This window comes from Lissotriton helveticus, chromosome 2_1, assembly GCF_964261635.1.
Source record: "Lissotriton helveticus chromosome 2_1, aLisHel1.1, whole genome shotgun sequence".
Lineage (NCBI taxonomy): Eukaryota > Metazoa > Chordata > Amphibia > Caudata > Salamandridae > Lissotriton > Lissotriton helveticus.
The window spans coordinates 593,038,550-593,055,630 of NC_136059.1; the positions used below are offsets into that span (position 1 = coordinate 593,038,550).

Consider the following 17,081-nt stretch of genomic DNA (forward strand, 5'->3'; position numbering starts at 1 on the left):
AGAGGAGCAAGCGAGTGAAGTTTTAGATAGGCAGCGTTGCATGGCCATAGATAAATGTTATCCGGCCTTGCCGTCTTCGCCTCCGAAAGCGATTGAAGATCTTGAAAAAGATCCTTTGATCTCTCATTTGTTGAGATTGCCACCTCCTTATGTGCAGGGTGCTACTGCCCCTCCATTACCACTGGTTGTTCCACCCTTTGTTGTTCAACCTCCTGCTGTTGGTCAGCCACCCGGTACTCCACAGATGGTTTTGCCTCCTCCTGCGCAACCCGCTCTAGGGTCGCCATCTTTGCTACCAGCTTTGCCTCAAACTTCTTTGCTTTCTACTTCTGCATCTTCGACTCTGACTGTTTTTATACCTACACCTTCTTTGCCTCAAAATACTTATTCTCCTGTTCTTATGTCTGCTTCTTCTCCTTCTGTTCGAAAACGAATGACAGAAACTGTTTCTAATTTGTTGACTCCATTGCTTGGATCATTGAATATGACTCCTGTTTCGGAACGTAAGCAGAGTCGTAGTCAGCTTCCCAGTCCCGAAGAACGGGCTGTGTTGGATTTATTGGCTCGTAGATGGATTTCAAATGCCTCTAGGTATAATTTGCAATCGATTATGGATGTTTTCTTTCAATGGGAACCGCCTGGGCAAAGGTATGTTTTTGATGTAATGTGTATGTTTCTGCGTCAGGAATGGGAAAATAATGACTTGGGTTTGATTCCGCAGGAATTACTTGATGTTCAGTCCGAATTTGCTAGAGGGACAGTAGTGGAATCTGATGTTATAGATGCAGTAGAGACGATACTTGTTTTCAGGTCTAGACTTCCGCCTCAGACATTGTACGAACCTGATTCCTTCGTTAGGAGGAAAGTTAAACAGTATCCGATGAGAGAAGTTCCTCCTGTATGGAAGGAAGCAGTTCAGGCCGATGCTGGTCTTAATATTGTTGCCGTACAGGCTCATTTTCAGCGAGTATGGGTACATGTCCCTTGGAAGAGAGCAGAGGTCTTGGCTCTTAAGCAGACCTTACCTGACCCTCGTAAGAATCCTGCTGGTTATTACAAGGAGTTGTCCCAGACAGTTGAAGCGTGTGTTATGAATTTAGCTGACATTGATATGTTGATGGGTAATGTAGTTCCGCAACCTTTGTGGGCGAAGATTCGTCCTGAGAATCATGCTGGAGAATTAGGTGATACTTGGGCGAATATTGTTGCTGCAGATGGTAGATAGGAGGGAGGTTCTAAGCCTGAACCTTTAGTTTCAGAATTGCCAGGTAGAATTATTAATTTGATGAAAACAATGATGCCTGCTTTACGAGTGAATAGGGATAAGTTAGCAGCATGCAAGCAGAAGAAAGACGAGAGTGTGTCTGATTTCTTCACTAGGTTCGAAGAGACGTTTATCGATCACAGTGGTCAGGACATGAGTACGGAAGGTGGTCAGAGGTTGTTCGTGGACAAATTTGTCTTTAATTTGCTTCCCAAACTTTCTAATAAGCTGAAGGACTCTGAGAGTTCATGGGCTGTTTCTTCGTCGGCCCAGATATTGGCTACTGCCCAATATTACGAGAACAGGGATAAAGATGAGAAGGATAAAGCGGAGAAGAAAACGAAAGATTTAAAGACGAAAGTTCTTTTGCAGCAAGCTTATCCGCCTCGTCAGAATCAGCCTCAGTTTCAGCAACCTCCGCAATTTCAGAGATTGTTACAGAAGCCTGAGCCTTATGTTCAGCGATTCTTTCCTGGCCCTAATCAGTGTGCTTATTGTAGAGAGGAAGGTCATTACAAGAATAGTTGCCCGGCTTTGTTACAGCGTGCGAATGGTGTGTCTGGTCAAAGAGGTCGTGGTGGTTTTCAGCAAGCTCCTAGGGGTAGGGGACGTGGTGTGATTCCCCAGAATGAGCATTCCTCTTCCCTACAGAATTCTGCGAATTATTTTGACAGACAGAATGTCCCGAGTGGTCAGTCTGCCCAGTATTATGTTGAGGATTACTATGTCGAAGGTGAGAGTTCTGGTTATAATGATAGCTAGGACAGCCAAGGACAAAGTAAGGGAGTAGTGTCAGTTCCAGTAGATCAGAGTGGACCTTATGTTGAAGTGATTACATCAGGTGTGGTAGAACCTTTTCTTTTGGATACTGGTGCGACAAAGAGTTCTATTATGCACTCTAAACTTCCTGGTGCACCTTTGTCTGGCTTGACCAATGTTTCCGTAGGATTTTCAGGCGACCCAGTTCGTAATCCGGTTTCTAGTCCTTTGCCCCTTTCCATTGGCCCTTGTGAATTGGAAGCTCCACTTATTCTAACGACTGGTTGTGGTGAGAATCTGTTGGGTTTGGACTTGCTGAAAAGATTGTATGTGACATTGCATTGTTCTCCTTCTGGTAAGAAAGTGATTTCTCCAATGTATTTGTCTAAGGATTGTCTGCCACTGAAATTGCGTTTGCTTCCTGATACGCTTTGGGCTACAGGTCCAAATGATGTTGGTCTTTTGCAGATTCCACCGTATGTTGTTACCCTCAAGTCGAATGCTAAGCTACCTCGTATACCACAATATAAAATCTCGAGTGATGGTGAGAGAGCCCTTTTAGCGATTGTCTATGATCTGGTTGAGAAGGGTGTAGTTGAGGAAACGAGAGGTAACGTGTGTAACAGCCCGGTTTTGCCTGTCCTTAAACATACAGATGCTTCTCAGCCACCTGTGTACCGGTTTGTGATCGACCTTCGAGAGGTCAACAAGTTTGTCGTGCCACAGTTTCCTGTGGTCCCTGATATCACTGCTTTGTTGACTCTGATTCCTGCTTCGGCAGCTTGGTTTTCGGTTATCGACTTGAAGAATGCTTTCTTCAGTATTCCTATTGCTGAGAAGAGTAGAGATATTTTTGGCTTCTCATTAGGAGGCCGAAGCTTCCGGTTTAAGAGAGCTCCCCAAGGTTATTGTGAAAGTCCCTCCATCTATAGTCAAGCGTTGAAAACTCAGCTTGATGGTTTTGTGTTACCTGTTGGTTCTACTCTTATTCAGTAAGTCGATGATTTGTTGATTACTGCTGATGACAAAAAGATTTGTAAAGAGGCTACTCTTTCGTTGTTGCGGTATTTGTCTGACCTTCATCATAAAGTGTCACCTTCAAAGTTGCAATATTGCCGCCAAGAAGTGACCTTCTTAGGTCATCTCTTGTCGAAGGAGGGAAGGAGATTGACCCCAGAACGTATTCAAGCGATTGCGCAAATGTAAATGTATTTGTAAATGTAAATGTATTTGAGCTTGTAAAGCGCACTGCTACCCGTCCGTAGGTTTCCTGGCGCTGTATAACTCTGGGGAACCCGTCCTGGCTTTCCCTGTGGGATGGTCCCTGCTGGGAGTCCCCAAGGTGGAGCCAGGCATCCCCGGAATTGATGGGGCCGTTGTGGAGATTAGGCAAGCTAATGCCCAGAGTTGCCGAGTGGAACCCCTGACTAGAGTAAGCACCGAAGCGAGAATTATCGAGTCCGCTGACCCAAGTCCACGACCCTGCCGCGTCGGGAATTGAACCCTGGTCCCGGGCCGACTTCTGCTCCCGGGTCTGCCGCCTCTAACCAGTGAGCCACACTATGAGTGTACCATCGACACAGAGAGAAGTATGTACTTTTTTGGGTATTACATCGTATTGTAGGCAGTGGATCCCCACTTTTTCACTGTTAGCGAAACCTTTGTTAGCGTTGACTCTGAAAGATACTCCGTATCCTCTTCCTTGGTCTGACGAATGCCAGAAAAGTTTTTCTGAATTACGTGATGCATTGTGTTCGGCTCCTGTGTTGAGTACTCCAGACTATAGTAAGCCTTTCACGTTGTACGTGCACGAGAGAGAAGGTTGTGCGTTGTTAGTGTTGACACAACCTTTTGGGGACAAGCAGCGTCCATGTGCGTATTTTTCAGCAACGTTAGACCCAGTTGCTAAAGCATTGCGAGTTGTTTGAGAGCTACAGCGGCAGCGGCTGTTTCTATTCGACAGTGTGCTGGTTTGGTATTGGATAACACGTTGATTGTGATGGTCCCACATGCAGTGGATACCTTGTTAAACAGGACTAAGACACAGCACCTTACTAGTGCACGTCTTTCAGGTTGCGAGTTGACACTGTTGGCTAGCCATGTTCACATTAAAAGATGTAATGTGTTGAATCCAGCTACGTTGTTGCCGATCTCTACAGAGACGGATGCTCAAGAACAGCATGATTGTTTTCTTCGTACAGAGGAAGAAACAAAAGCTAGAGTTGATCTAAAAGATACTCCCCTTACGGATGTTGATGGTACGCTGTGGGTAGATGGTTCGTGTTTTAAGCTTCCGAATGGTGAAACGACACCAGCGTATGCTATCACAACGTTACATACAGTTGTTGAGACAGCACGCATACCACAGAATTCTGCGCAAGCAGCAGAGTTGATTGCATTGACTAGAGCGTGTGTGTTGTCGGAAGGAAAGCGAGTGAATGTTTATACCGATAGCCAGTATGCGTTTGGTGTTGCCCATAGTTTTGGGCGTTTGTGGAGAGAGCGTGGGTTCCTCACTTCGCATGGTACGAAAATTCAGCATGGGCAGTTGGTGAATGAACTTTTGGGATCTCTCACTCTCCCAAAGCAGATTGCAATTGTGAAGTGTAGTGCGCATAAGAAAGTTGTGGACGATGTTGGTCGAGGGAATGCGTTTGCGGATGAAGTTGCGAAGGAAACGGCGAAAGACATGATGAGCCGTATGTATGTTGCGTTGAGTTGTCAGAGCACCAGCGATGGTTGTTGCCAGATGTGTATGTGCTCCCAGTGGTTACAATGGCTCATGGATTGGCTCATATCAGTTTGATGGGAATATGCAAGTTGTTGGCTCCAGTTTGGCAGAATGCTGGAATTCTGAAATGTGGTGAAACATTGCATGATTTGTCTGCAGTATAATCCTGGTAAGGGAACTCAAACTCCAGCTGGTCATTTTGCTCCTCCGACGTATCCGTTTGAGGTGATACAGCTAGATTACATTCACATGGAAAGATGCAATAATCTGAAGTATGTCCTTGTGGTTGTTTGTGCCTTTTCCAGATGGATAGAGGCCTACCCCCTAAAGGATAATACTGCCTTGTCTACAGCCAAGGTTTTGTTGAAAGAGTATTTCCCTAGGTATGGATTGCCGAGAATTGTATGGTCGGACAATGGGAGTGAATTTGTGGGTCAAATCATGAAGAAAGTATGCTCTGGTTTGGGAATAAGGCAGAAGTTCCACGCAGCGAATCACCCCCAGTCTGCTGGACTTGTTGAATGCTACAATGGTACCCTGAAGCTGAAACTAGCTAAGGTACAAGCGAGCACTGGTCTTACATGGCCGGATGCCTTGCCGTTGGCTCTTTTGTCAACAAGGATTGCATTCTCGTGTGGAACTTAGCCCATACTAAATAGTTTTTGGTCGTCCAGCGAATGTTTGTTGTGTGCCTCGTCCTAAGGAATACAGCAGTATTGAGTACCCTATGTTGGTAGATTACTTACATGACTTGACTGCTAAATTACGTGTTCTCCACCAACAGGTCTATGACAGTTTGCCGACAGCTACTACAGATCCAGGCCACGTAATTGAATCCGGACAATACATCCTCATCAAGAACTTCCAGCGTACCAAGAATTTGGAACCGAGATGGACTGGTCCTTATTTGGTTACTAGAACCGCTGTTAGAGTAGCTGGCAAAAAGAACTGGGTGCATGCCACCCACTGTAAAAAATGTCCTTTGCCTTTACCGTATGATCAGTGGGTTAGGGATGGTATAGCTGATTTTGAATGTGAAAAAGTCCCTAGATTCGTGCCCTTTAGTGATGCTCATTTGACATGGACACGGTCAGAACGCGAGGATGATGATGTTCTGCAAGCTGCTGTGCCTCCTCATCTGAAGATCGACACCACCAATCCGGATCTTCTGTTCAAGGATCAGACTGTGCCTGATAAAGAACGCTACGATTTGAGGCCAAGAAAGCCTATTCTCACGGACTAATAAAAATTCTTTTTTTATATAGTGAATTTACACCTTGTCAGATCAGGAAACTTTTTTGCTTTTTCCTTTTTCGAGTCACCATCTGGACTCCGCTGCAGGGTCGCGGTACAGCCTAAAGGGGTGAGCCACATATTGACACAAGGTCTGTGGTTCAGGGTCGTTAGTGCGATCTTGGCGCACACTTAAGTGAAGAAGGGAATAACCGTGAGCAGCACGCTAGAGGATGGAGTTTTCTGATTCTGATAAAAGTGTTAGGAAAGTTGATTCTAAAATAAGAATATGTATCCTGGTTCATAGTAAATGTTTTTTAATAATGTGTTTTCTTATGCTTTTGAATATTATGTTAGTTGTGTGGGTTGGATTTTCATTGTCACACAATTGCCGCTTACATCTACCTCTCAACCTACTCTTTCTTTTTCTACTGTTTCTCCACATGAGTTCCATACGTAGCCTGAACATGAACAGACACGAAGGTCAGAATTTATGAACAACTCGTTTATACAGATGTTGCATCAGCATCAGCTAGTCATAAATACCACGAATTGTGGGGTGTGTGGTCTTATGCCACATACGACAGATAAGGGAATGCCATATTTGGTTTTGCCTTTTTCCAATTAGGCGAAAAAGGCACTCCAATCAATGTTTATCTATGCGAATGAAGCCTCGTCTGTACGTTCTGTCAAAGACAAAGCGAGTAATAATGCCTTGATACGGGGAATAGTTGATATGATTAGAGATATTGATGCGTATTACGCTATCCCCAAAGATGAGGTGCGAGCATATGTCAGTTGGAATAAGACGACATATAGTGTTAGTCTGACGGAGAAAGAGAGACAGCGAAGGTCTCCTCCTATTTGGATTGTACCCCACCAAGGTCATCTTTGTCTGCAAGGTAATGGTCAGAATCCGAGAGCTCAGCTTGGTAAGAGTGTGTGTGTTCCAACATACGTTTATACGTCTCAGAAATCTCCTCCGTTCGTGCCAGCTAAAGGCACGTATTTTGTTTGTTACGATAGAGCATATACATGGTTGCCGTCTGATTTTTCGGGCACGTTATGTAGCGTTTTTGCTTCCCCCTACATACATAGCTGCTTTTAACTACCATAAGACAAGATTTGGTAGAGGTATTATCGATGCGAAAGATACTGTCGCACAAGAAGTTGGAGACTTCTTTAAGGGTTTCTTGCCCTTTTGGGGTCCGATGGCTAATAGTAGGAATATTCGTCAGCTTACGAGAGTGGTTGAGGCCACTATAAATGAGACTGCAGGTGCCCTTAGTAATATTACAGCTGAGCTTCAAGCGGATCGCCTTATGACATTACAGAACCGCTTTGTTATAGATATTATACTGGCAGATAGAGGTGGGGTATGTAAATTGATCGGATCTAGTTGCTGCGTTTTCATACCAGATAATGCCCCGACGATGTACCAAGCTATCCAGAAGTTGCATAAGTCTGCTGAGTCTATACATGTAGACGAAGGTAACTGGTCGTAATTCGCAATAGCTGTTCCTCGTTTGTCGGTAGCCCGGGGTGTATTGATTCCTGTACCAACCCCTCCGGGTACGTCCTCTCAGTGGAGCCTGGCCTCTCCCTAAAAAAGTAGAAGGGTTCTGTCCTCTACCAAATCTGTACTTGGAGGTATTATCTCTGCAAGTATTATCTTCAGAGCTTGATGACCCTGTGTCTGAAAAGTTGGTGTGTTTTGTGGCCCAATTAGATTGATTATGTGCAAAAAAATCCTTCTTTAAATAGGGATATGTTCGGTCTCTTGCATAATTCTTTATATCTTTCTCTAACTTCTCTGTCTTTTTTAGTATATTAGTTCTTTGAAAATCTGCAATAGTAGCCTCTAGTTTTTTTAGGAATTCCTGGTTATCTGTAGAACTGGTGTCTTCTAACACCTGCTTTTCTAGCTCTGCTATTTCCTTTTTCAATCTATCTATATGTTTTAAGGCAGTCTCAATACTCAAGACCATCCAGCTTCTTGAGCATTTACTTGATATGAAGCTGAATCCTACTTTGAAGTCTTCATCCTCTACAAAAATCACTGGAATATTTCGTACCTGTAACCCTACTGGGATGATGTTATTATTGAGACAGTCTGTAAGAAACTTTGTGTGTAATTCAGTTCTTATTAGTTTTTTATGTAATCTCTCTAAGTTGTTCCTTATTGTTGTCTGTTGGGTACTCAGACCTGTGTTGCCCGTTTGATGTCCTAATAAGGAAAGATCACCCGCTATTCGTGCGATATATTCGTCTGTATAGGTTAGTGTTTCGAGTTCAGACATTGGTAAGATAGGTTATACGTATATATACAAAACAATACAACAAACACATGAAATTGTATACCACCTATTTACAATACAGCAGACAATCAACGAACATAAATTCAACAAAACCACTGCGCGTATATTCAAAAGATAATAGGGCAACCCAATATTCCCACGGAACTGGGTATAATCAATAACATCATAGAAAAATTTTTCCTGAAGGAATCGTTCAACCTTATTTTACATTTTTTAAATGCGTCACAAAAAATGAGCATTAATTTCACAGTACTCAAGAGACTATTTTTCAAAAAATATGTATAGTATATTTATTTTCATTGAAGTTTTTCATAAGATATATAATAATCATATCCTATTTCATTTGCATAATTATAAATCATATGTCAATTCATGTATGGCAACCTGACCTGCCTTTCCTCTCAAAAGCCCTGGAAAAATGTGTCCTGACCCAACTAGATAACCATATCGCCTCATTCAATATCCTAGACGTATTCCAATCTGGTTTCAGAAAAGGATGCAGTACTGAAACTGCCATGCTCAATATTACTGATGACATCCATCGCTCCTTAGACAAAGGTGAATCCTCTCTACTAATCCTCCTTGACCTCTCGGCTGCCTTTGATACTGTCCACCATCCCACCCTTCTTAACACCCTCGAAGTCCGCTTCGGTCTTGAGGGCACCGTACTCAAATGGCTCTCCTCATTCCTTCAAAATAGAGCCCAACAAATTAAGCTCAGCCACTGCCTCTCCAAGCCTCAACCTGTCTCACTTGGTGTTGCGCAAGGCTCCATCCTCTCCCCTACCTTATTTAACCTATTCATCGAACCTCTCACCCTCATCCTTAAACAAGCTAAAATATCCTACCACCTCTATGCCGACGACACCCAGCTATACTACAGGATTAAATCTCACAATTACATCCTTCACCTCAACGAGGCCCTGATTAAAATACAAGCTTGGTTCCAAAAAAACTGAAATCATCCTTTTCACTCCTAAAAACAACTCCCTTCCCATTCACCTCTGGATAACAGCTCTCAACTGCTCCCTCTCCCCCTTGAATACTGTCAAATCCTTAGGCATCAGCATTGATCATAACATGAATCTCATCCCACACATCAAAAATGCTGCCAAGGGTGCCCTCTTCACCCTCCACCACCTCAAAAAACTCAAACCTTTCATACCAGCAGATGACTTTAAAACCGTTGTCCAATCGCTTGTCCTTTCCCGTATTGACTATGGTAACGCCACACTCGCTGGCACCCCTAAAGCCCACCTAGCTCTGCTCAAATCTGTTCTCAACCTTGCCGCCAGACTTATCTCCGATTGTAAAAAATTCGACCACATTTCTCCGGTCCTAAAAAACCTCAATTGGCTCCCAATAGAAGGAAGATCCTTTTACAAGATTGCATGTATCACGCACAAAGCCCTTCACCAAAGCACCCCCTACTACCTGGCAGAGAAATTGCAAAAAGCTGGGTGCTCCAGGTCTCTGAGAAGCACCAACTCTCTTGCCCTAATCCCTCCTAGACTCAAACACAAAAAAGCCCAATCTCGTGCTTTTTCTGGGAACCCTCCCACGATCTGGAACTCTCTCCCCAAAGATCTTCGATGCAACCCCTACTATCCCCTCTTGAAAAAAAGACTCAAAATACTCCTTCTCAACAAATATTGGGGAACGTAATCTCACTGAAGCCTGACACTCTTCACTCCTTGCTCCCTGGCACTCGCCTCCTGTCAACCACTTCCCCGCCTTTCTTTCCTCTCCCCTTTTCTACACTCCCATCTCCCTCTGAATTTCGACACTCCCCCCCTATTGATCTCCATCCCTATACCCCCCCAGCTCATTCAAATACCTTATTTTATGACACTCATGTTTTAATGCACACTGTTTATTTTGTTGTATATGTTTACCTACCATGTAAAGCACTCTGATACCCTCGGGTCAAAACCTTGAAAAGGAGATGGACGCAGTAGTTACCTACAGGGAGTATTTTGCTGTAATAACATTCTCATCAGTAGAGTACCAACTACTGTTATTTGCGTGGAACTTTCCAAATTCTTCTCTGATCTCTTCATGCACTATTCTGGAGCAACCCGGAAGTGACCCCATACTCAAAGGCAGCGCCCACAGAGTGATTACCCTTCATTACACTAGTAAAATTAGACCAGACGTCTTCACCCGCATCCACTGCTTCACCGTCAAGGAACTGATTATGTTCAAAGCTCTACAAGGAGCCCTATATCCTTTAACTGCACCCCACTCCTTTTCCAGGATCTCTCACTGGCTACACTGACCAGATGGTGCGCCTTCAAACCAGTTACAGACTTCATCACCCACAAAGCCAAATATTGCTGGGCTGCAGTTCCACATTCTTTTCACCTGGAATTGGTCAGGCCCACCCCCGGCCACATTTGTGGAGGCAAAACACATCCCTGGGATGCAGATGGGGGCAGCAGAGTTGGAGCTCCCAATAGAAGGGCGAGACCATGGGTGGCAAACAATTTTAAGACATGCGGAGTGGCTCCAGCCTAGCCCCAGTGAAATAGAATCCAGTAAATCCCCGTTTCTGGAGCTACTCTGACGATGACGCCTCAAAGGCCAGTGACTGAGTACATGTCTCTTTGTGATTGATGGATGGGTAGGCCTCCCTACAGCATTCCTATTTTTCTACTCTGGTGCAGGGCAGGGAGACCGGGAAATTGTTCTTGGTCATCACAGCCAGTGAATCCCCTTTTTAAAGCTTCACCATGGTCAGTAGTAAGATCCAATGGACTCATCACAGACAGGATGTCTTTGATTTGTTATTTTGCTCCCTCCTGTTTTGTTGTTTCCAGGTTTTCTAGAAGTTCTTGGTTGGGAGTTAGGGAGGGGGGAGGTAGTGATATAGTGGCAGTCCCAGCTACTCCATTGACCTCTTTAGTCCATCATGGGATCCCAACAACATGCAACCATAACCTTACTGTACTTCCATTTGCTCCTCCACTCTACAGGTAGTCACATACATTGCCTGGGGTCTTAATCTCTCTAAATGGCTCACCATCGTGGGAGAGCTCCATACAATGGGAACTTCCATTTGCATGCTCCACCAGACCCATCTCGTGCAGCCAACCCACACAGACTTCGCTCCCGCAAATTCCCAATCCAATACCACGCCTCATCCAAACATTAGAAAAAGTGGGGGTAGCAATACTCATCACTCAATCCCTACACTTCAACCGAACACAACCATAAATGAGACAAAGAGATTAGGTGGGTGGTGGTTATAGGTACCTGAGATGACAGCCCGTAGGCATTGCTTCTGTGTATGCTCCAAACTGTGCTCAAGAGACCTTCCTGCACTCTACACTACAGCCCATCATGGCCTTTGCATGTGGCCTCTAATATTGGGTGGCAAATTCAACCTGGTCCCCAATGCACTGCAAGACGAATCACAGCACCGCATGGGGAAACGCTGGTCTTATCCTTGGAGAGTTGTGTGTGACTGACTAGACTAGATGCATGGCTCACACTACACCCCTTGACAACAGATTACCTGCACTACTCAGCAGCACACCACACATATGTCAGGATCAACCTTGTTCTCCTGGATAGAAGACTTGAGGGTGACCTCCTTGATGTGGACCAGCTTCCTCTGACTCTTTCCGACCACAGCCCTGTGGTCGTTATTGATCAACTGAAGCCATTTTCAACCCCCACGCTCTGGGGGCTCCTGGCACGTGAATGACTTCCTGCTTTGCTACCTGGTTGCGGTGGACAAGATTTGCTCCACCCTCAAAGACTACATATTCCTCAATGATAATGGAGAGGTGAACAGACGGGTGGTATGGGACGCCTTGATTGCGGTGTTCCAGAGTGGGGGCTTTCAATCAGGAAGTCACAAGCTTCAAATGTGCATTGGACCTCACTAGAACCTCATACATCACAGACCTTACGGACCTCGAACAAAAACACAAATGCTTCCTCTCAAATAAGCCCTGGAGGAAGGTCTTGGCAGTCTGTGTTCAACTCTGCACTCTAGAACTAGATAGGGCAAACTACCTCCTCACTAGACTAGTAACCCATTTCCACAAGGGGGGGAGCTAACAAACCAGGAGTCCTACTGGCCCACAATCTGCAGACACCAAACCAGGCAACTCCTGGCAGAAATCATGGGTGAAGCCGATACTGTACACACCACCAACCCGTCAAATTCCAAGCCTTTTGCTCCTTTCACCACTCATTGCACACTGCATCCCTAGTGTACCCGGAGTTAAACTACGCTTACCATGTCTCTGTCACTCTTTCCTGCCTCTCGGCACATGTGGCAGAGGACTTACACCACCTTGTCACTCCTCACAAGACAATAGATGCCAATGCTCTACTTAAGGTCTCTAAGGCCCCAGGCCTGGACGGCTTCACTGCACAATTCCATAAACGGTTCGCTTGCCAACTTCTACCCTTTCTAACTACATTATTTAATGGCCTCACAGAGATTGCAGTAGTGACTGCCAGCATGTCCGAGGTGCCCATTGCTTTAATCTCCAACCTGGGCAAGGACCAACACTCTGCTCCTCATACTGCCCGATTTCTCTACGTAACTGAAATCTCAAGCTCCTCACCAAGATACAATCAGCTAGATAAACTCCTTCCTGCTCTGATCCACCCCAACCAGAGTGGGTTCATCCCCAATCACACCAATAGTGACAAGACTGAACAGGTCGGACAGAGCAGCAATCCTCCTTTCCCTGAATGCTGAAAAGGCATTTGATAAGGTAGACTGGAACATAATGTTACCTTACAGAAATACGTCTGAGTCCCTGTTTTTGAGAATGGATCTCGGCGCTTTACCCTTCTCTCACAGTTAGGAATGAGAGCTAACCACCAGGCCTCGAGCCCCTTGCCCGTATCCTAAGGCACGAGACAGGGCTGCCCTCTTTCTCCTCTACTCTTTGATGTCTTCCTGGAGCCTCTTCTACAAAAAAATCAGGGATATTCCACTGATACACAGTATATCCTTCCGCTGTGACACATTTAAGGTATCTCTGCCTTTGAGGATGACCTACTTTTGACCCTCACTCAACCCCAGCGTTCCCTCTTGGCACTTGTTCCCCTCCTCGATGAATTTGAGAGGTGGCTGGCCTTACAATCAATATGACCAAGTCTGAGGGCTTGGTTCTTGTGGTGGGAAAACACTCATGGACTTCCTGAATACTACCACGAATTTTTTTAGGCCACGGACTCTGTTCTCTATTTAAGCATCTAGCTCACACCTAACCTACAAGTATGCATGCAACTCAATTCGACCATCTCCTTCGCAAGTCTACAACGTCTTTGGCTGTACGGAGGAACCACTCCCTTTCTTAGGTAGGATGCATCTCAGCACTTAAAATGGCATTGGTACCGTGTATCCTCAACCTATTCCAGGCCATGCCACTATATATTCCAAAGGACGACATCTCCTGCTCACAGGCACTCTGTATGTAATATGTCTGGGCAGGTGGGCCGATCCCAACTAGCAGTGAAGACTTTTATGATGCGCATTAGAGATGGTGGATTGGGAACCCTGAATATTGCCCTGTTCTACCAGGCCTCACAGCTCCGATATGTGATTGAATAACTCAAATGGGAAATCTGATAAACAGTGGTGCCACATATAATAAAACCTGGTAGCTAGACCTATAGGAGAGGTCCTGTGGGTTCCCAAATGCCCAAGAGGTAGTCTACTGTATGTCTTCCAAGTCACACGGACCACACTTGCCATGTGGAACTCGACTCTACTTCGATGGGGGTCTTACCTCTTTCCTATCGCCACTCCCCTATAGTTGACAATGCAGAATTCACGCCAGATATGTCCATGAGAGATTACCAGTTATGGAGGATTAAAGGCTGCTTCCGCATTTGTGATTTTTATGCTGAGGAGTCCCTGAGATCTACTTAAACTCTTATAGGTAACTACGGCATTCCAGAGTCTAAACGCTTTTGTTATATGCAAATCTGCCACTCAATTACATGCGCCACTATTAGGGCAGGCTCTAACAAGCCCCTAACACCATTAAAAGAATTCCTCCAATGCCTCCACAACTAATAACAATTTTACCTGGCCTTGCAGATTTATAAAATTTTCGACTCTCCACCACCATGCGCAAAGTGCCTTTCCAAAAGCAATAAGAAAAAGACCCAAATATTAGACTTGACTCTAAACAGTGGTGCGAAATTTACCTTGCTCCACCAACTCTGCCAATCACGTCCAGGGAAGGGAGATCCTATGTATGCTGCTGTATTGATGGCACCTGACGCCTGCCAGACTCCACTCCATTGATCCCACCCAGACACAATCTCCTCCTACTTATTATGTGGGCTTGACTTCTGGGGCAAAGTCTTTCTCGCCATTTCTCAGATGCAGGGCTACCCCCTCCACAAAATGTTGGCAGCTAAACACACTATCCTCTCCCTGTGGGGCAAAACTACAACCTCGACCTATGAAGATTGGTTAGCTTACGAGTTAGCAGATGAATCCAACCTCTTCCTTAAAATGTGAAACCCAGTGCTATCTCAACGAGCGCTACAGAGGACCAACATGCCCACAGACATTGCCTGCCCAGGGACTGGCTGACCTCCCTGTCCTTTCATTCTTCAGCTCGAATGCGCCCCCAAGGGACTAGGGGTATCTGTCTCCTTCTTACGAATGCAAATGACCCAGTGTGGGGGGAGGGGTGAGTTTGATGGGTTTTTGGAGGGGAAGTTTATGGGTGGCCGCGTCCACTGAATGGTTTTAACGTCCTCCTTTTTGTGGCAAATTAAATGTAAAAATGCTGAACTAAAGTCTGTGTTGGTTATTTAGAGCTTAGCGGATGTGGGACCTCTACCAAAAATTGCAAGATATTCTGTCTTCCCTATTTAGAGTGTGCATATGGTTATATACTTGAAATGGGGCAGATGGGACGTCTACTCCAAATTAGCTGATATCCTGTCTGCTCTATTTAGAGCATATACATGATAGAGTGGATGCGACATCCTCCAATTTTAGGCACATTTTCTCCATGGGATAGAAGCTCCTAGAAAGATCAAAACGTGGCATGCTATTGCTCACAGTAAACTGGTACTCGAGTCTAAGAATGTTTTGGGTTATTATTATGATGATTTAACCCATTAAGTGTTTGCCTGGTGTTCCTGTAAGCCAAATAAAAAGCATACAGAATGTGAGCTTTTGGAGCCAAGTGTTAGATGAGCAATGAGAAAGACCTTTGTCCGTTGTCTGTTACGTGTGACAGTCACAATCCTGAATGGAAGAATTAAATTGAAAACATACACAGCTGACTGGCTTATATGGTTTGTTTTAATGGTATGTGGCAAAAAAGCAACAAAAAAAAAACTTTCATTCATTTGAGAGCTATACTGTGGCACGTATGAAATGTTATCGTGCAGATGTGCACACCTGCACTCTGATCTGGTCTACATATGTTTTTTAAAAATGGCGGATATATTACCAACTTGCAGTGAATTTGTTGTACTGCGTCTGGGGTTTTCAGCTGATTTGGATATTGCTATCCCTTATTTTTCTTGGCATCTCCACTTGGCACCAATCCCCTCTCTGCATCTCTGCAACAAACCGAGTAAAACCCCCTCAACCCATCTGCAACCCACAAATAACACAGCCTTTCCACTGTTCCCAACTCTATTTGCTCGTATGCACTGCACACTACTGAAAACTAGTGTCTCACTGTTTGCCTCAACCAATCAACACCATCAGCGTGCGCAGGGAGAATCTCAAAGCCAGGAGACGTGTCACCATTCTGCTTGTGAGTTTCTTGCTGGAGAACCCTAATGTACTTTCACTGGAACAATCTTCTCAGTGACATGGAAAGACAATTCAAGTTTGTGGAAAGGAGGGAGCTCCTTGTAGACCTCTGTGCTAAAATAGCCTTCCTTTCCTTTCCATGTGATTGACAGCTTAACGTGGTATCCAAGCATGACACAGTCAGTACTGAGGTGTGGCTATGAGTCTCATCTGAAGAACTCCCAAGAAATTCTGCGGCACGTGAGGTTAGGGGTAATACTCCAGAGGTCTTTTGGTCTGAGATTAAATCCTCGCCTATTACCTCTGGACTACTCGTAGTTATCTGAAATAGTCGGTTTCAGCTATCATGTCTTGAATTGCACTGCCATTAAAGAGGATCTAGAGCCTGGATCTATTTTCCAAACCACCCTGCTTATTTTGCAGTATTATAGGTTCTCTATCTTTCTAACTCCTGCAGGACATAACACTGTCAAATGAGCAGATTCGCAGAAATTTGCAACAATTGAATTCAAAAACTGTGCAAAACTGATAAAAAAACGCCTTTCAGATGGAAAATGGACAAATGTCAATGAAAACGTGATTTAAAACACTACATGGGGGGGGGGGGGAACGCGGCAGGTTGTGACGGGAATGATGGGAGTTCTCCTCTAGGACAGGGTTGAAACTTAAAGAGGCTCACCTCGTTTGAAAATGTAACGGCTTCTGCTATAATATGTAATCTGAAAAGGGAATATTTTAAATATATGGTTTCATGTGTTGCCTGCAGCCTAACTGCCACATCCACATCAGTTCAGGGAATGCGGTCCAGGCACAGGTACTATTCTGTTACTTTATTTCTGTATTTTCCTCACAGGTACACCAGTGTGACATATTACTGGACGATCTAACTTCAACTATGCGTGCTGTATCTGGCCTCAACCTCTAGATGTCGCCCTTTATTCACTCACTTCCTGTGCCGCAGCTCCCTGCAGGAAGTAGAGGTGTATGTCCAGCTGGAGTCCTGACTTCCTTTGT

General features: G+C 44.8%; 1 protein-coding gene across 1 annotated transcript in view; it reads right to left on the reverse strand.

The window, feature by feature from the left end:
* MAP1B (microtubule associated protein 1B) overlaps positions 1-17,081 on the reverse strand; it is a 474,660-nt gene that overhangs the window by 25,658 nt on the left and 431,921 nt on the right. The window lies entirely within an intron of this gene.